A 21,001-nucleotide genomic window follows, 5' to 3' on the forward strand; every position below is an offset into this window, starting at 1 on the left:
ATGCCTCTGGAACTAGCCACAAGACATAATTTACAGGATTCTGGCGAAAGCCAGAAAAAAGGGAGGCAGAAACTTCTCATTTCAGCAAGCACAAATGGGACACAAGGCAGCAACTAAGTACTCCTACTGTATATTCAGAGGTACTTCCCCTCAAACATACTAGAACTTATGCCAACATACACAAAATACACAGCCTCAAGGTAAGACTAAGCCTGCATTAAAGCAAGTCTGTTTCTAGATAATTTGACACAGCAGCTATTACTCAAACTCTCTACCTTCTTTCTGTAAATATGGGAGTAACTACAAAGAAACATAACAGTACCTACTAGAGCGAAAAAGCTTCTACCTTTAAAATATGGATTCTGACAATATGAAACACTTGCAGCAACAACATTTCACCGTGGTGTAAAACAGCAGAAATTTTGAAAGGAAAGCAACAGTATAATGGAAAATAGTAAAAAATGGTAGAGTTAGTAAGACTGCAGTTCTGATCTCAGAATTAAATGTGAGGCTTCCATGGCAACTGTTCTGTACCAGTCTGAGGGGTACCTTTTTATTTCTAATTTCAAGAAGTATTATACATACAAATGGACAGTAAATCTACTGAATAGCACAGCCCAAGTAGAATTTGCTGGAGTCAATCCAAAACCAAAGGATTCTATGTTGATTTCCTGTTTGAGGAAAAAAAATGGCAGGCTCACCTGTTAGTTGTTGCAAGGAAAATGTCTTCAGTTTGCTAATTTCCCTTACAAGCCATGGGGAGCAGTTGCTCTCGCTGTGATTCTAGGAGTGTCCCTACTTTCCTTTCTTTGGAATGTTGGTTCATTTTTTTATGCCAGCCCTGTAACTCCCTGGCCACATGCTCCCACCCATTGCAGGTCAGCTCTACTGGCCTCACTGCAACTTCTTCCCAATCCGGCTCTTGTCTGGGTCTTTCTTTAGCTCCTCCATCTTTGCCCTCAGATCCCAAAATTCCCACACCTGGAAGAAGGAACCCTCTGGGCTGTGCAGAAAAGGCTGGGCCAGCTCTCAGCTGTTCTCATTCAGATTTAACTAGTCATGTGAACTACTACAAAGTAAGGGGAGTAGCCTGCTACAGATCACAGAGGCAGAGTCACTAGAGCGGTGGTTCCCAACTCTGAGTACCTAGATGTTCCTGGATGAAAACTTCCAAAAGCCTTCAGTGCTAGCTATGCTGGCAAGGATTTCTGGGAGTTGGAAACGAAGAACATCTGGGGATCAAAGATGGGAACCACTGCACTAGAGAGAGAGTTAACACAGGCTGTCAAAGATACACAGTGCCATTCTGGAGTTCCTGTCAAATGCAGTGTGCCCCCAATACTTAATAGCACTGAGAAAGAAAGTTACCTATTGTCTTCAACCAAATAGGTAATTTCTTGATTGCAGCCAAGAAATCAGAAGAAGACTATGACTAGGGAGAGCAGCAAGAAAGGAACTAGAAAAGATTATCAAGTGTAAGGGTCACTGGAGACTGACCAAGATCATCCACAGTATCATATATCTAGTCACTATATACAGGCATGAAAGCTGAACCATAAAGAAAGCTGACAGAAAAAAAAATGATTGGTTTGAAATGTTGTGTGGAAGAAGAGCTTTGAGGATACTCTGGACTGCCAGAAAGATGAACAACTGAGTCCTAGATTAAATCAAGCCTGAACTATCTCTGAAGGAAAAAATGTTGAAACTGAGATTGTCCTATTTTAGACACATCATGAGAAGACATGATTCTCTGGAAAAGACCATGATGCTGGGAAAGGTATTTGAAGGCAACAGGAAAAGAGGAAGACCAAAGATGAGATAGTTTGACTCCTTCAAGAAAACCAGAGGCTTGAGTCTGGAATGGCTAAGCAGGGCTGTTGAGGACAGGACATTTTATAGACTGTTCATTCATATGGTTGTCGTAAGTCTGGGGCAACTTGATGGCACATAACAACAATAACAACTGTTTTCAATATGTCAAATATGATGAAAAACAAATGTAATCTACACAACTGTCCACTGTGATTCTTAAGTATGTGCATAGAATTTTTTTCTCTCTTTTGGCTGTACGTGAATAGCCTGGCGCACATACTGTAAGTAGGCATAAAATGCTTGCTTCAGCTAAGAATGTCATTTTCAGACCAAGTCTACTTTCTGTCAAGCCTTTTAACCTTGAGAAGTGTTTGAAGTTGGACTGAAGACAGTGTCAGAGTTTTAGCAATGTAAAAATAGGAAAGAGGCTGTGTGTAAATGTGTGTGTATGCACACGCTTTTAAACATAAGCCACTTAGCATCAAAATTTCAATTTTTCCCTCTCTCCTCCAGGGATAAATACTGCAGAACACACAAAGACCCACAAAGGAACTTACTGAATAATGCCAGCTACAGTAACTCAAAAAGTACACAGTGCTGTTAAAACATTTTATATAATGACTTCCTATTGAAGGACAACAATACTACATTCTATACAACCTAGGACAAAAAAATTCCACTTCAACTAAGTGTTAAGGAGGAGTCGAGGAAAGGCAGCTTATTACTTAAATGTAATTGCCTTACTGTAATGTCTTGCAACCTAACTGAGTATATATCTTGGCAATGTATAGGCACAGAAATTATGAAAGCCTTCCATTGGAAATTTTCTTTTTAAATACCATTGCGAGTGCCATGTATACTTGAAATCACCATGTATTTTCCAATTACCTGGCATTCACTCATGCCAGGTAAGTGTGTCTATTATTAATTTTTTTACCAATCATCTTGGACAGAAATAACAGCAAATTTATTTTTGCGCTTGTTCAGAACCTAATGACTGGTTCTGTCTTCTGACAATAATTTACAAACTCCCAACATCTTGTGGTACACAGCTGACAACAACCTATGAATTGTTGTTTCCCCTCCCATCTCAATTCCATTTTATTTTAAATTTTATTTTATTAATTAATTAATCAGTCAACAGTATCTCAGGTGTGGAAAACAGAATTAGGCAAGAGTAAATCTATGGTCTTCCTGTCTTCCAAACATGTACTTGTGGTTTTTTACAACCTGTTTCCATGAAAATAACAGAAGATTTCTTGCCTTCCAAGGCAAACAGCTTGCTCTGTTCCAGAGGTTCAAACAATATTAAATGGTAGCTAGGTGCTGGGTACAAGCTTCTGTCTTGATTGTTTGGGAAAGATTTATAGAATTAAGCTGCCATCCATGAAAATTCCCTTCTAAGCATGGAAAATAAAACATTTTCCATCTGACTGGTAATAATTTAAATCTGCAAAAGTTTATTTGTTTATGTGCATGCACACACACACTTGCATGCATGCAAACACAGTAAGACACAATGTTGAAAGCAAAACCTCACAGAATTTAGACGCACAGCATTTAAAAGTAAGATCTCTCCTCCATGAATCTGGGTAATAAAAGCATGTTTACAACACTCCGTGGGTTAAATGCTTTTCTTGTTAATTTAAGTTAGTTTAACCCACTCAGCAGAAAATCAGAGATTTCAGAAAGGAACAAGAGTAGATAACACTATGCAGGTCATATTCTGCTTATGAATACATAGCGAGTTCTTCTGCAAGTTAAAAACTCAAGAGTGAGGAAGCCAAACTAGTAACACTAATGTGTTAGCCTGCCATAAAAGGATTTATTTTAAGATATACACAGGCTTTTTGTGGCATGACTATTCAGAAGAGACATTTATAGTAAATTCAGCTACCAACAGCAGGCACAATCATATAAAATAAGTTGTGACTAATACTGCATTCTGAGTACATGAACTAAAGTCTAACTGCATATGCATAGGCTCATGTTAAGTTTCTGGAAAAAGACACTGCAGGATTGAGATCTGTCCACAAATACAAGCTTCTTAGCCAGAAACCTTCCTAAAATATGGTAATTTCCCATAGTTACATAAAGACGAACATACTCTGCACATAGTCAGACACACAAATATATTTTGTTCCCTCAATCTCCCAGCTCCAAACCTGCAGAGCCCTAAAACCAATTAAAGGTCAACATCTTGTTGCACAGTGACACAAATGGTATAACTTGTAGCAACAAATTGTCACAAGTCTAGAATCTATGCAGGCATTTTCTGTTGCATACTCAGTGTGCAATGGATGATGCCAACAGAGGTTTCTTAACTTGAGGCACTTCATCAATAAAAGTTACACATTTTGAGTAACTATGCAAAATCTTGAAAGTCAAAGTCTTAAAGCAAACAATGTTCTGTGATGTTTCATATCCCTAGTTTCAAGCAGGATTGCTTATAATAACTCGTGTTCCATTTTTACCTAGAAAGGGAAGAGCCATATTATACCAAGAAGCATGAGAGCTGATCACACTAGAGAAGTAAAATTGTAGCCGGGGGGGGGGGGGAACGAGCTGTTCTGACAATACTGTTATAATGTTATCAATCAGCCATATGTTAGCATCAAACAGCCTGGTCTATTAAGATATATATTTTAGGAGTGCCTTGTTAGGCAGAAAATTGTACTCAAATAAATACTCCTTCCATTGATTTTTCATCATGACAGCTTTTCTGCATATCGTTTTCTTTACAGGTCATTAAATTAAACACACAGCTCCTTCCTTGCTACAGCACCTGACCTAGTACAAAACATAGAACACAAAGAAATATAGTCTACCTACATGTTTTTAAAAAATCATGGATGTAAAATCATTCGATCTGATCTGCTACTGTAACACTATCTCTTTTTTTTTGCAATCCTCATAAGCATTTCTCAATTTTGAAATGTGCAATATAAAAAAAAATCTGAAAAAAACACACACCCTGCAGTCATGCAGGAAGAACACAAAGGAGTAAACAGTATAAAATTAAATTAAATTGCCTTGCTTTGCACAAGGAGCACTAATAGTACAGAGAAACAGTAAGTAATTCAGATCAAGCCTCTGTTCAGGAAAATGTCAGAAATATAGTGGGATAGCAAATTAAACCTGTAAATTATGCTTTCGTGCTAAAGTACTATGTCACATGACCAAGCTATTTTTGGAGGCATAGAATGTTTTTCCCAAAGTGCTGTTCTTAAAGATGTTTACTGAAACATTCAGGAAATAATCAACAATTTCATGAAAAGTCTGCCATGAAAGAGTACTCTTAGCATAATTGGTAACCTATTAACACAAAATTAACTACTTAGAACCTTTTTGAAGCTCTGTATTATGGTACTCTAGATGAGTCTGAACTATTTAACCACCAGATATAGTCTAGTTTACCAGCAGATTTCAAAAGGACTTCTTTTACGCTAAACATGCTTAGGCTTGCAGCCACACACAGCTTGTGCATCAGTGAAGCACAGTAGGCTTCACTGACAATGGCTTCTGAACAATCCACTCTGCTCAAGACTGCCCCATGTCAATTAATTAGCTTGAAAGAGTGGGTTGATTTAAATCATCAGCTAAATCACTGAAGGACTCTCACCTCTGATTTAAGTTTTCCTCACCATTTTTCCAAGTTTTCCCCAATACTTCTTCATGTTTTCTGTGATCACAAAAGTGTGATCACAAAAGTGTGGAAAGCTACAACTAAGCAGAATGGTTTACAACATCCAGGTAATATCTTCAGATATATTATCATCCACAAGCTTGTCATTTTCTCTTAATGAGCCATATTTATTTTTGCAATTAGGCTCTGCATCTCCTTGTAGTTTTTACACTAGACACATTCCTTTTTTCAGGCAGGGAAGGGATTTTCTTCTTTCAAAACTGCTTGATAGTGTGTCTTTCAGTCTCAGAAGAACCCCTGTCAAACTACCACTGTGCTGGGAAGGTCCCTCTCTGTCCCCCCCCCCCCCCATTATCTCTGCTTTAAATATGTTCCCTTGCTTAGCCTAGTTCCACTTCCCCAAAGAACCATCCTGCTTGTTCTTTATATACCATGTAACACTGGTCTGGAGAAATACAAGCTGAAAGCCTGGTCAGTACTGGACCAGTCAGTGCTGGACAGACTAGTAAAGGTAAAGGTTCACCTTGACATTTTTAGTCCAGTCGTCTCCGACTCATCCCGCTTTTCAAGCCGTAGAGCCAGCGCCTGTCCGAAGACAGTTTTCCATTGTCACGTGGCCAGCGTAACTAGGGAACACCCATTTATTTTCCCACCGAGATGGTACCTATTTATCTACTCGCATTTGCATGCTTTCGAACTGCTAGGTTGGTGAGGAGCTGGGACAAAGCGACAGGAGCTCACTCCGTCGCGTGGATTCGATCTTACGACTGCTGGTCTTCTGACCCTGAAGCACAGGCTTCTGCGGTTTAGCCCACAGCGCCACCACGTCCCCTAGACTAGAACCAAGTAAACTGATGCTTAAGTTTGATTATAATTAGTTCATTGTTGAAAGCCATTGATTTGTTATGAGCTTTACTGTTAACTGTTGTTTTTCAATGAGAGAAAAGGAAAATGTAGTATTTTACTTATGATTCTTAAAAATAATAATCTGAAACTCTAAAAATCAGAGCTTTAAATTCTTTAAAAAGTAATTCTTAAAAGTAAAAATCAAGACCAACACTTGCCATTAAAGATTTCAGGGAGGTTGTCACGACCACGGCTGGGAACGAGAGGCCCACACAAACCAGTGGGCCACACTACTCAGGCATTGACTCCAGGGGGTCAATGAGTTTATGGCTGGGATAAATCTTCCTGTCTGGTCCCCTCCCAAAATTCTGAGTCACCCTGACTCCTCAGGGCTCCAGCCAGTTACCAAAAGAAATCAGAAGGCTGCACGCTTTGACTTGCTTGCCAAACATGATAGGTAGGAAAAATAAAATACCCACAAAGTATAATGAGATCCAGCACATGGTCAAGATAAGGTCCTTCTTTACTTTCAGGAGGGTACTAAAAGAGGGACATGGTGGCGCTGCGGGTTAAACCGCAGAAGGCTCTGTGCTGCAGGGTCAGAAGACTAGCAGTCATAAGTTTGAATCCACACAATGGAGTGAGCTCCTGTCGCTTGTCCCAGCTCCTGCCAACCTAGCAGTTCGAAAGCATGTAAAAATGTGAGTAGATAAATAGGTACCACCTCGGTGGGAAAATAACGGCATTCCGTGTCTAGTCGCGTTGGCTGCTTGACCACAGAAACTGTCTTCGCACAAATGCTAGCTCTACGACTTGGAAACAGGGATGAGCACCGCCCCCTAGAGTCAGACATGACTGGACTAAATGTCAAGAGGAACCTTTACCTTTAGTACCAGTAAAACATTTTCTCCACAGAGTAAGCAAACTGCTGTAAAAAAAGTTGTTATTTTATTAAAGATGTAGAAAAAAGGTCCAAAAGAAATAAAGTCGCAAGCAGTCTCAAAACTTTCAAAAGCACTCCAAAAGCTGGGAAGCAAGCACATGTCCAAAGAGTCAGAGGCCAAGGCAATTCCAGAACAGTTTCCACAGAAAACAAAAAAGCTAACCCTCCTAAACTACTTACACAGAATCAGAACTTCAGCATAGTTCCAGATCATGTGCAGAATATAAATCAAATAGTGAGGCACTAGATGGAGCATATTCTAAGCATATTCTTCATGCCATTTTTATACCCATCACCCACCTTTCCAAACCTTTCAAGGGTATTCCACCAATCAGAAGAGAGTAACGTTTTCTAAAGTAACTCCATTCCACCACCCCCTCTCCCTTCTTCTCATCTGAAACCATTTCTCCCTAACTAGCTTGGTAACCAGGAGGGAATACTTCTGGGAGTGTTTTTCAGGACTTTGGAAATTCCTTCTCATGCCAATAAGACCCAGCTGGTCAAACCTTCCAACTAACAGGCACCTTCTCTCCCTCTCTTTTGGCCCATCCTAACATCCCCTCATAGGCCTATGTTTCAAATACAGCTGAAATCATAATCCCCTAATTTTCCAGTTTCTTCACAGAGGTATCCCTGTTTTAGCACATTTAAGAAAACCAAAACCAAAACCCCTGTGGCATCTTTGAGACTAACACATTTATTTCAATGTTACCTTTCATGGATTTAAATCCACTTCCTCAGACATATTTAGGCCACAGGTCTATATCCACAGCGTACATGACTAAAACGTAAGGACCAAATGAAATAGGAATGAAAGATGGCAATGGCATTATTAACACTGTTGATTGTGCTCGGGCCAGAGCTTTCGTCAAAGAAGGCAACGGTTTGGTCATACCCCAAACTGCAAAGCAAACAAGCCTATTTATATAAGCCTTGTTTTCTATCTAAGCCTCTATATTTGTCCATATAATCCACTTCACCTGTCTCCCTCTCTGATGTCCCCTTTGTAGTTCCTTTTTTCTACTTTGAGATTAGTGAAGAGGGGATCCTTGGAGGCTGAAATGCTGTGACACTAGCCTGAGTTGGCTGCCATTTCTAATGTTTGATTTGCATCCACTTAGCCTCTTGTCTAGAGACTGCCTGGTCTGCCCTTTGCAGAGTATATTGCTGGCAAACGATGGCATATGCCATAGTTTGTCTCACACAGAAATTAACAAGGATAGAACTGTGTACTAGTTATGCTTCAAGAAAAGTCAATCTTCCAATTTTAGCTTGGATCAGTAAGTTTATTGTGGACCATGGTTATACTGTATATTCTCATCTCTCTAAGAAGACAAAATGGTTTTGATCTTATTGCAGGGCATGATGATTACAGTGGTGCCAAGAGCTGCTAAACTAGATAAAGGACCTTCTTTGTGGTAGTCCCTGACTAGATTACTCCCGTGAAATTCATCTGGTGCCAACACTCCCTTTTCATCACTAGGATCACTGTTTCTTTTTCATCACTTTTATTATTCTCCTATGCCTTTAATAACTTTCCCATTTTAATTCATATGATCCTTGGGTGGTTCTAACTCCGATTTTATTTCTTGGCTGGCTTTAGATTGACATTTTTCTCATGTTTTATCAGGTTGGTTTCAGACTGCATTGGCATCTGTATTTTCACTGCATTGGTTTTATCCTCCTTTATTTTTAGACAATGCACATGTATCTTACTGTATAACTTACTATTTTATAATAATTTTATGACATCTAAACAACCTGTTTCGTAGGTGCATTGCAAATCCAAATAAAAATAAAGAGAAAAGAAACGGAGATGGCTCATTGCTAGTCCTCAGATGACATGGTAATGAATAAACTGTAACAGTCAATCATTTAACCATAGAAGTCCAGAATACATATACATACCATAGCTGCAACTATATTCAATCTTGTTTAAGAAAAGAAAGATGTACTAGAGATCATAATGCAAATATATAATGGCTACTGAAGCATACAGAAAAATTTGAGAAGAAAAATCACTCTGTCCTTCACATGTATTACTGGAGACCAAAATGAAGATAATCTACACTATGGTATTTCCCATGCCTATTAGTAATAAAGACTGTATCTCTCTCTTTATGAGCCTTCCTGGCTCCTGAGGTCCACAGAGGAAGTCATTCTCCCATGACCACTGCCTTCACAGCTACATCTGGTGGGAATGAGAGAAAAGAACTTCTCTGTGGTTACTCTCAGGTTGTAGAATATTTTCTTTTAGTATTTTTAACAGTTTCCACTAATTGTTTCAATACTATTGTATGCTTATTTATTTTAATCCAATGATTTATTGTGTTTTTAGTTTGCTTTTCTTATTAATTTGTGGCCTGCCTTGGGTACCTTCATTAGGAGAAAAGAAACATAAAAATTCAATGTAATGCAATGATATATGTACAGATATGAAAACTGGACAGTGAAAAATAATGACAGGGAAAATTGTTCTGTTTCACAGGAGAGGCTTTACAGGCACTATGGACTCCCAGAAAGGCAAATAAGTGGGTTCTAGATCAAATCACACCAACTTCTCTCTAGAAGCAAATATGACTAAACTGAGACTATTACATATTGGGTACATCATGAAAAGACAAGACTCGGTGGAAAAGTCAATCATGCTAAGGGAAGTTGAAGGCAACAGGAAAAGAAGACTAAGTAAGAGATGGATTGAAGGAATAAAGGAAATCATAGCCTTCAGTTTGCAAGAGCTGAGCAGGGCTGTTGATGATAGAACCTTTGGAGGTCACTAGTTCATAGGGTCACCATAGTTGGAAGTGGATTGACAGCTGACAACAACAGCTGCACTAACAATTGACCTTGCCTGAAACAGAGGTGACATTAATTTGTATTTGAAAAACAATTGATAAAATATTATTTTCCATCTTCTATACCGCATTAATAAATTATTCCCCAAATGTAACGAAGTCAAACTGCCCTGTGGTATTTCATCATCTGCACGACATTTTTTTTTAAAAAAATAGCAGTATACACACTTGAGAGGTTCGGAGGCTTTTTATCCCAACTGTACTGAATGAGAAGTACTATGAACCACTGGTGCTAGGGATTCTGACTCAAAATGTTAAAATGATTACTCTCTGCAGTTGCTTCAATGCTGTTTGTTTCTATATAGGAAAAATACAGCATGAAATAAAATATTTTGCCTTTTTTTCTATGCAAACATTTCATTACAAAGGCTTTTGTGAGGATATGTAAGGCCAAGAAAATAATGAGAACTTCTCATTAATTAGAGCTGCCAGATTTTATTATTTCACATTGTATAACACAGGAAGTCTTTCCATCTGCAGAAGACTTATTTGCAGAGTTCATATTGAACAGTTAACAGTTAAGTACATGAGACCATTTGAACTCCCCTATTTATTTGCTGGTCTTCCAGATGAAAATATTTGCAGTCCTTGTCACAGATTTCTGCACTTCTTAATTAAAGACTCTCAGCTGACTCTTTCTAGGGACCAAAGCAGTCATGTCACTATCTCTGCCATTAGCAACTGCACCTGTGTCTTTTTAAAAATCAATAGGAAGCCTGAGGTGGTGCTTTAATGCTTTCTTCTCAGCCACAGACTCCTCAGCTAAGGCCTCCCTCCATCTGTTGTAAGTCCTGGAAACAAAAGTCCCTGCCATTGAGACAAATAGCAATGGGAGAGAGGAGGGACCATGGAGAAAGAAGAACATGTCAGGATCATGGAAGAGGGGGAGGAGACAGAAAGCATTAAAACTCCTTGTGTGCCTGTGCTCTGCAGAACTGCCCAGACTTTGTTACTATGAAAGCCTTTAGAATAATTTAATTTACCCCATGTTCTTATGCATCTATGTAAATAGTATTGATAAAGGCTTATTAAGACAGACTGTTGTACTGCCTTTAGCCATGCCATTAATGGACATTAGCAGCTACCTCAGAAGAATACAGTGATTCATAAGAACTTTAGTTTAGTGCTTAAAATTTGGATTCCCTTCCACATTATATTTATCAACAGAGGGAGGAGAGAATTTAATTTCAGTGCTGTGCTGTTGGATCTCATTCTATTGCAGCTGATGAAGCAGGCTGCAGCCTATAAAGGTTTACGGGAAATAAAACTTACTTCTCATAACTTAAGATGGTTAACTCTATGTAGTATGTTTGACCATTTTGTCCTTATTGCTGTTGTGCTCCCATTTTTACAACTCATTTTGGAAGCTAACATCTGATTAATAGAATACAAGAGAATCAAGAGCACCTTCATCTCTTGATCAGAATGCCTCTTCTTCTCAACCCACCTCTCCCTTTTTTCCACACAAATTCTCCTTTCTCTTATGAACCAGCCATGGCTTAGTATTATTTCTAAGCCAATATAAACATTGCTGCACCATGCCTAAATTAAATTTAAGAACATAACTATAGTAAACATTAAGATGGAAGCACATGGAACACTCAAAGTAGAATAAATCTTATAAGTCACTGAAGTGTTGCACAAGTTTGCTTCCTTGTCACTTGTTTACATATGCTAAAACAGACTAACAGACCTGTTTGAAAATTGTACCCTAGTTAGTTCTGAAAAGCAAATGGAGAAAGGAATTCATGTGCAAGCAGTGAAGAGGACAGAGGAGGAGGAAGCACATACACCGAACCAGGAACATGACCTGTTGAAGTAACCTCATCTTTAAAATAGGTGTAACTGGAATCAACTTTGTGTATTGTGAACATGATTTCCTAGTTGATAAATATTCCAAGAGCACAAACAATTCAGTTCTCCACTCAATTTGCAAGATAAGGGAAACTGGATAGCATCTATCCCTTGAAATGCTCTTAAAACATCAATCTGCTCTATAATCAGGTTCCTCCTCACTCATACTTCCTAGTAATGTTAGAAATAGTATGTTTCCAGAAGCAGGTATTACTGGAGGTAATTCAAGCTAAACATCCCTGAATTAAGAGTAAATTGAAAATGGAGCATTGTGAGAAGACAGCATTAATTCCTGTTCCATTTTTTGCACACATTCCTACAGCAGCTCTCAGGAAAATACAGAGTTGATGAGGGAAATAAAAACTTCTCAAGAATTTCCATCCAATGAGTACATGCCATTCCTGCTGAACCAAAACCAGCAGACTCTAGTTTAGAGCACTGCTTCCCAACCAGATGTTCTTGGACTATCAACTTTCAGAACCTTTCACCGCTAACTATGCTGGCCTAGATGATAATGCAACTATTCAGGTAAACCTATCACCAGCTAAATTTCCTGTCCACAGAATTTATCTTGTTAGCTAAAGGTCATGTTGCTGTGCGCTTCAGAAAACTGTAGCAAACTATTAGTATTAAATCCCAAGAACTGTACTCTATTAACCAGCAGGTTGGTCGATCATGTTGTTAACATAAGGATCATTCCTTTTCTTTTAGGAAGGGGAGACCCAGCCATGGGAGATTCTGATTACTACCCAGCCATTGCTGAAGCAATAGCTCAAACCTGGATTCATGCTCTGCAAATAACTTTTGTTTGGCTGTCCAAACAGCAGGACTTCATTTGCTACAGTACTCTGTTGCGTTACTCATATAAGATGGCTTTGATCTTTGAATGAACAAAAATCACCAGCATTCTCACGCAGAGTAAGTTTTAACTATAGGATCTGTGTGGGCTCTACTGAAATGTATGAGAAGAAGCAATCTCTGAATGACTGGATCCATGAACTTCACCCATATGGTTAGGGAGAATAAAAGTTTCCAACAGGCTCTTGCAAATTCTCTACTGTATTTTCAAAGACTGCCCTTGTACACAAGGACTCTCAAGCCAGAGAATAATGTACAATGCTACCTCATGAGAAACATATTCATTACTAACTGAGTTCATTACTTGAAGTGAGATAAGGGGGGGGGGACCCTCCTTTTCTGACAAATAATTTCATCTGTAGTGTTTTTCAGTTTGCACATAATGACTTCCTCCAACAACAATTAAATCACTTTAAAAATATCACATTACAAATCACATTATAGTGTTTGTATGGAATGATTAAATGCTGAGCTGATGAGGCACTGGGGAGGGAGCATTTCTCCCCCAACAAATGCTTCTTCAGCGATTGTCCTAAAAATAATGTAGTTGACAAGGAATAGCTGCTTTTATCATCCATGATTTGTTATCCTCTGTGGCTCACCTTTTTTTTTAACATGATGAGATGCAATTAGAGATAGGATATTCACATTCGTTAACAAATATGAATATTCCTGGCTCAGGTTTCCCAGGTCCCCAGGCCCGCCTCAACTGACCCGTTCACTTATGAATTGTGGCACAGTGTATGGGGCCAGTATCCTGTTTGGTGTGCCAATCTGCAATGAAGCCTGGTTGCTGCTGCTCCACCTTCCTGCTCTTCTAACAACTTGGCAGCTGAGCGGGGAGACTTGTCCTCCCATCCCCTGGCTGGAGCAGCCAGAAGAACAGGAAGGCATTGTGGGGGGGCAGACAAGCTGTGTCAAAAATTGGTGCACTGAGCAGGATGCTGGCCCCACGGGCTGCACTGTGACCCATTAAGTGGACAAGTTACTTCTGAGAGGCAAAGCAAAGCAAAGCGTGTTGCTTATATACCGATTCATAGCGCTTCAAACACTGTCTAGGCAGTTTACAAGTTAATTACACAGGCTACACATTGCCCCCCCCCCCCAGTGAGCTGGGTACTCATTTTACTGACCTGGAAGGACAGAAGGCTGAGTCAACCTTGAGCCGCTACCTGGGACTGAACCCCAGGTCATGAGAACAGTTTTGGCTGCAGTACAGAGGTTTAACCAGTGCGCCACAAGGCTCTTGGGCCTGGGATGTTCATATTGGTTAATAAATGTTAATATCCCATCTCTACTTGCAATTCACCATTTTACTGTGTGCTTTTGTTTAAATGTAGATGTTGGCTGTTTTTTTTTCTAACTATCATTGCTCCAAGAAGATGACTAGTATTTCTTCGAAAGCAGGAGACAATCTTGCCTAAATTTTTCCACAAAAGGCAAGAACATCAAACTTGCCTTTAAATAGGTTGTGAGCAGCAAAGTGAATAAGGAGCTTGATACTGATTTTTGGAAAACATGATGTGAAATTTGCAAACTTCCAATAAGTGGGCTGGAATCCACAAATTATTATGCCAAATAAAACTTGTTAGTCTTTAAGCTGCCAGATTTTTCCCCCAAACTCATGAAGAAGCCTTTATAAAACAGTCCTTTAGAGAATTCATTGGGAAAAGCAAGATTTAATGTATTCTCTCAATTCATTTGGCTTTCAAAAAATTACCAGTCCCCTAATGGTTTGCTGTTCCCATGGAGCTTAGAAAATTCTACCCATGCCCTTCTCCGTGCTTTAATGGGCATCACTGTAGAGAGAGCCTTGGGAAATAACAGATGTGCCTTCTGAAACTCTTCAGAAAAAAATGGATGTTTTGGTCACAGCTACCAAAATTGTAGCTGGGGAAATTCCTGATGAATTCTGGTAGGTGTAGTTAAAAAAAACCTGAAAATCCCAAGTCTACTGCCATCACTAAGAAGGAGCACTTCCCTGATACTGCCAGATGCTATTCTATTGGTTGGGAAAAACCAATAAGGCATCTACTGAAGATCCTACTAGCTGACTAAGCATATATCAAAAGAGTGAAGGGTAAGTGACAGCACCTAACACATTAAAATTCACACTCAGTTAACAAATTACTAATCAAACTAATTAACAAGAAGGACAAACATCATTGGAATTTTTGCACCCTGGTATGTTGCCTTTAAGAAGTTTTGGTTGGGAGCGGTCTTTCTGGACTCAGCAGAATACCAATAAATCTAGTAGCAGCCAATTGCTCCTTCTCTGCCTCAAAATTATGAAGAGAACTACACCTTTATTCTTTTCCCACTCATATTAATGTGAACAGAACTGTGTAGTCAGCAAGTCATGTAGTTAATATGCAGCTAGTTAAACTATTAAGCTGTTAATGTAACCAGTCAATATTTCTCTACAGAATGTTGTTTGCTTTTGATCTATAAGAAATATGAGTAAAATGAAAATCTTTTTATTCTTTTCTCTTACTAGTATCTCTGAGTGAGTTATTGGGACAGTAAGTGCCAGTTGAGCCACATACTAATCAATAAGGTGTGGTCTGTTGAGGGGAAACTTGTAGCTAATTCTGTATGTTGCTAAACCTTTTCTGTTGTGTAGTTAAAGGTTTTTAAGCCACTTAATTTCCACACTCAACCAGTAAAAAAAAGTTAAGGCTAGATTATAGCTGTATGGAAGTGGGAGCTGGACCATAAAGAAAGCTGACCGCTGAAGAATTGATGCCTTTGAATTGTGGTGCTGGAGGAGACTCTTGAGAGTCCTCTGGACTGCAAGGAGAACAAACCTATCCGTTCTGAAGGAAATCAATCCTGAGGGCTCACTGGAAGGACAGATCCTGAAGCTGAGGCTCCAATACTTTGTCCATCTCATGAGAAGAGAAGACTCCATGGAAAAGACCCTGATGTTGGGAAAGTGTGAAGGCAAGAGGAGAAGGGGACAACAGAGGATGAGATGGTTGGACAGTGTCTGCTAAGCAACCAACATGAATTTGACCCAAGTCTGGGAGGCAGTGGAAGACAGGAGGGCCTGGTGTGCTCTGGTCCATGGGGTCACGAAGAGTTGAACACGACTTAACGACTAAACTACAACAAATAGCTCAGTGGTTTAGATATCTGGCTGCAGAGATTCCCCACTGTGCCTCTTGCAAGTATAGCCGCCCTGGGTGGCCTTCGGCAAGCTGCCCAGTCCCAAGGCAGCCCCAGAAGGAGGGAATGGTAAGCCACTTCTGAATACTTTCTACCTACGAAACCCTGAAAAGGGTCACCCTAAGTCAGAATTGACTTGCTGGCACATGACTGTTATTATAATTAATAAGATAACGTGTTCAGAAGAGAAGAGACAGAGTTTCTAACTATTTAAGATAATCAACAGCTACCAAATCAACTAAATACTATTAACTGGCAAAGGAAACCAAAAGAATGAAGTTTCTCAGAAGAACGGAATATAAACACAATCCCTCCCTGAAGGTACTGTGATTGGCAGCTGGAAGTGAGATTGTTGTCTGAGACGGCAAGTGAGAGCTGTCAGCAAGCAAAGTCCAGCTCTTCTGCTCCTTCATGATATCACAGTGGTGTTTCTTATACAGTACCGTTCAGCAACATTCTGAAAACATACCAGATTTTAAAGTGCTCAGATTACTAATTAAGTCAGGAGCTATGTAGATCTGCTTCAAACCAATTTGATTTGATTTGTACTTGATCCATACTGGTTGAAATATGGATATGGTAGATCAGTTACACAGCCCTAGCTGTTAAAATACAAATATTCATCTATTACTGTCAGATGCACTCATAAATCTAACATAAAATTTTGGTCAAATACATCAGCTCAAATGCACATAAAATATTTTTCTGGAAATTTATGCATTTTAAATTTGAAAGCTGCCAGTTACATGAAAAAAATACTTGTGTACTGTACTGCAGTCTGCAGAATACTGCAACACTGAATTGTGTTATTAGCAAGAGTCTTATTAGCAAAATAAGTCTCTTTTTTTTTTTGCTGAAGAGTTTTAAACAATGGCACACTTTCAGAAAAAACATTTTGAATATATTCTTTACAGATCACTTGGTTCTGTATTATATGAACATGCTATGTAAACATCAAAATACTATTGAAATAAGGAAACAGAAAGTAAATGGGCATAGTTCAAAACAAAGGTGGAATATTTTATTCCTTACTTAAACAGAATATAGCAACAGTATAGCATGGCAATGAATATGTTGTGGATACAACAAATTGCTGTAGGTTTTCCCCCCCACCCCACCACAAATACACTTTGTATATGGTTTGAATTAAAACTGTGCTTATGCATATTCCTGGAGATGGTCCTTTAGCTATGCTACACTTAGCTGCGCTGCAGAATTAATTTAACAGTAACAGAAAAAAAAATTCTACGAATTGAAAGAAAAACATCAGCAATGCAGCAGACTCCCACCTAGGTTTTCAAAACTAGGTCATATAGACAAAAATGAAAATATTAGATAGAAATAGTTCCTAATAAAGCTATTCTGTAGCATGCTGGTTCCTAGAGCTTGAGTCACATACAGAACATGAATTTTATAGTCAATAATAGAAATTCAAATTGCACCTGACTATAAATTGACATTTAACACATGGAAATTGAAGTATACAATGAAATATTTGCTTTGGAAAACACACAGTTCCCTAAAATATTATATTGGGCTTCAAGTTTTCTATATAGAATACTGTCTGTAATTTTATATTCTCTCCGTCAGCTAAGATGCTAAGAACTATGGGAAGACTTCTGATTGTACAAAGAAGATTCATAGTATTTTTCTTCCTGTTGCTGCATTTTAGGCCCCTAGAAAAAAAAAACACTGCTGAAACCCTATAGAACAGCATGTGATACAGCACAAGTGGATGCAGGGTGGGGTGGGGAAAAGACTGATGGAAGTGAAAGATTATTTCACATTTGGAAGCAGAAAAGCTTTCTACATTTGAAAGGCACAATTTGTATCCAAGCCCATCTAGTTTAGAAATATGCTGTCTGATTCTGCATAGATTACTGTAGTTCATAGTCTACCTGTGAGAAAGATGTTATTAAATATAATGGTATATATGTTATCCCCAAAAACACCTTCTCCACCTTCCAGTTTTATATTACAAGAGTGACATTTTCAGTCTTCCTCACCATATGAGAATCTGAGAACGATAATTCAAGACTGTACACTCTTCCTTCTGCTTTACCATTGACAATCAACTAGATTGTCCAAGTCAATGACGGCAAACCTTTTTGGGCCCGAGTGCCCAGATTGAAAAACAAACAAACAAACAGACAGACAAACAAAACCCAGTGGGTGGAGGGCTGCGGCACCCACTGGGAGAGGTGGCGGCGGAACTCAAGTGGTAGCATGTCCACTTGATTGACAAAGACATTTAGAGTCCAGGGAAATAGCGGCGAACCTTTGTGGGTCTGAGTGCCCAAACTGGGGGTGAAAAACACAGTGGGCAGTGGTGGTGGCGGAATCAGAAGTGGTGGTGGCAAAACTGGAAATGGCAACGGAAGGGGGAATTCTTGGGCACAGAGGTGCCTTGAGACCCCACTCCGGATTCGCCACCAGCCCCAGCTGCTCCAGATCCTGGCCCACCGCCTGTTGAAGCGCCAGCACCATGGCTGCAGCCGCCTCCACAGGTTTGGCTGCTGGGGGTAGCGATCCAGCGACTTATGGCTCATGTGCCCACAGAAAGGGCTCTGCGTGCCAGCTGTGGCATGCGTGCCGTAAGTTTGCCATCACTGGTCTAAGTCATTAACTGCAGGTCAGCACCACATATCCTAGACCAGTGATGGCGAACGTATGGCACATATGCCACAACTGGCACACAGAGCCCTTTCTGCAGGCACGTGAGCCATAAGTTGCCAGGTCGCTACACCCCCCCCCCCCGCAGCCAAACCTCAGGAGCTGGCTGCGGCTGCGGTGCTGGCACTTCAACAGGCGGTGGGCTGGGATCCGGAGCAGCTGGCGCTGGCAGTGGATCTGGAGTGAGGTCTCGAGGCACCTCTGTGCCCAGGATTCCCCCTTCTGCCACCACTTCCAGTTCTGCCACCACCACCTCCGGTTCCACCACCACCGCTACCTGCTGTCTCTCCCCCCCCCATTTGGGCACTCGGGCCCAAAAAGGTTTGCCGCCACTTCCCTAGACTGTAAATGTCTTTGTCAATCAAGTGCACATGTTACCATAGAAAATGAACTTGCTCCAGTATTGCTGACTTCAGGCAGAAATGTTCTGAGTTCAGAAGATTGCATTAGGCCAACTCACCTAACTAGGTTTAGCAGTTCTCCATGAGTATTTAGTTTCATTCCTTTCAGAAGTAATTGTTGAAACAGGGAATTCTGAAAAACTCCTATTAAGATACACTGCTAGCTTACACAGAGGTCTATGATTACATTCTAAAGTAATTGAAATCCATTACCATTCTCAGTTGGTGGTACATAGCCTAGATGAGCTTTCCATTTTTGTGGTTTTAAATAGCCCCCATATATTTTGGAGGGACAAGATTAACATTTCCCTTGAACTTTAGTTTTTGAGAAATTTCTTCTTTTGAAGTTAAAAGTTACTTCCTTGGCAATTTTACTTGTTTAAAATATTGCTTTTATTGAAATTACAACAAATGAGAGCCGGTAGGGTCCAGTAGGTAGAGTACTGGCTTAGGAATCAGGAAACCTGGCTTTAAATCCCTGCTCAACCACAGAACATTACAGGGAGGTGTCAAATGGCAAACCAATCCTCTAACATCTATATATTCCATGAACCCCTTAAGGTTGCTGCTAGTTGAAAGTGACTCAACAACACATAACAACAAGTAATGTTAGCTGAATGGAATAGGGAGAAGAAGGAAAACAGAAACATAAAGTATAAAGCTTTCAATGTGAATCTGAAGAAAAATCGCTGTTCAGATTAGAATACATTAGGGTTGACTGGTTTTGTACAGCAGCCAATAAAACACTTCCATGTTTCGTTAAAGATGTCCTATCTCTGTCATTTCTCTTTTGTTTTCATATAAATGAGTTAATACAGCCATCACTATTAGGTACCAAATTTTATCATACATATCTTTCACTGAAGGACATTTTTGAGCTCTCCAGTTCTTCACATACAATATCCTAGCAGTTAACATGTACAACAGTAATCCCTTTTCAACCATAATTCTGGATTACTGTTACGGGTTAACATGGCCAGCATCATGTTGAGAAAAGTTACAACTTTTCCTCAAAATATTTTTAGATTTACAATCGGATATTTTTGACTATATTGGCTGTCAATATAGACTGTAATCAGCTAGAATTCTATTGGGGCTAGTGTAACGCTTGGATAACTTGCCATGCCTGATTGATGAAGTGCTGGGATATGTCTTGGTTATGAACCTGATTCTGCAACTAAATGCACCTGCACATCTTGTGAATTAGCCACAATTAGATGTCACATGTTATGCAAAACGTACATGAACACCGAGGATTTTGGCCAGCCATTACACAAAACTGTTAAAATCACAATAATAAAAGTAACTAAAATAACTACAGTAGTCAATAAAACAATTTAAAAGGCCATGTTTATACTACTTTTTCCTACCTACTACCTACAGTTTGTCTCCAGGTTTTCATGACTGATTTTTAAAACAGTTTTTATGATTGATTGGATGAGAATAATGAGGAACGTACAAAATGTCTTAGAGAAAAACATCAACTACATTGAGTATTTCAACTCAATAAATCATTTGCCAATAAAGCTGCTTTTAACAAAATCCATTGTGAGTAGCAGTTTAAACGATGAGAGATGCAGAACTCACGGCTCAGCAGGAAGACTGAGGAAATTTGCTGATCATGAAAAAAACTAAGAAATGTTTCAAAACGTTAAACCCATCTACAGCTCCCATCCTGTGGCCATATTCCCACTCTTCAGCTCAGGTTCAGTACTTAGATTCGGTACCCATTAGGGAAAAGTCAACGATAGGGATGGGAGTTTTTGACTCCCACTCCAATTGCCACTCAAGAAAAATTATTGATAAGGACCCCAAAATGAGAATGTGACAGAGGAGATTTCCACATTTCCATTGCTCCCACTGTATGCTTCTCTTTGTAAAAAAACAGCAAACTTCCCTGGTACTTCCTAGGAATCAAGAGGCTTCATGAAAGGGGTACTCTCAA

At 39.5% G+C, this 21,001-nt stretch overlaps 1 protein-coding gene across 5 annotated transcripts in view; it reads right to left on the reverse strand.

The window, feature by feature from the left end:
* Window positions 1–21,001, reverse strand: part of MBD5 (methyl-CpG binding domain protein 5) — a 180,036-nt gene that overhangs the window by 71,843 nt on the left and 87,192 nt on the right. Inside the window, exon 1 of one of the 5 annotated variants that reach the window (XM_072983586.2) lies at window positions 702–6,281. The exons of the other annotated variants lie outside the window; for them this stretch is intronic. The gene's annotated coding sequence lies outside the window, so the exon portion shown is untranslated. Of the gene's footprint in view, window positions 1–701; window positions 6,282–21,001 lie in introns of those variants that run through there. 5 annotated transcript variants of the gene reach the window in all.

Source organism: Pogona vitticeps, chromosome 1 (genome assembly GCF_051106095.1).
Source record: "Pogona vitticeps strain Pit_001003342236 chromosome 1, PviZW2.1, whole genome shotgun sequence".
NCBI classification, from domain to species: domain Eukaryota; kingdom Metazoa; phylum Chordata; class Lepidosauria; order Squamata; family Agamidae; genus Pogona; species Pogona vitticeps.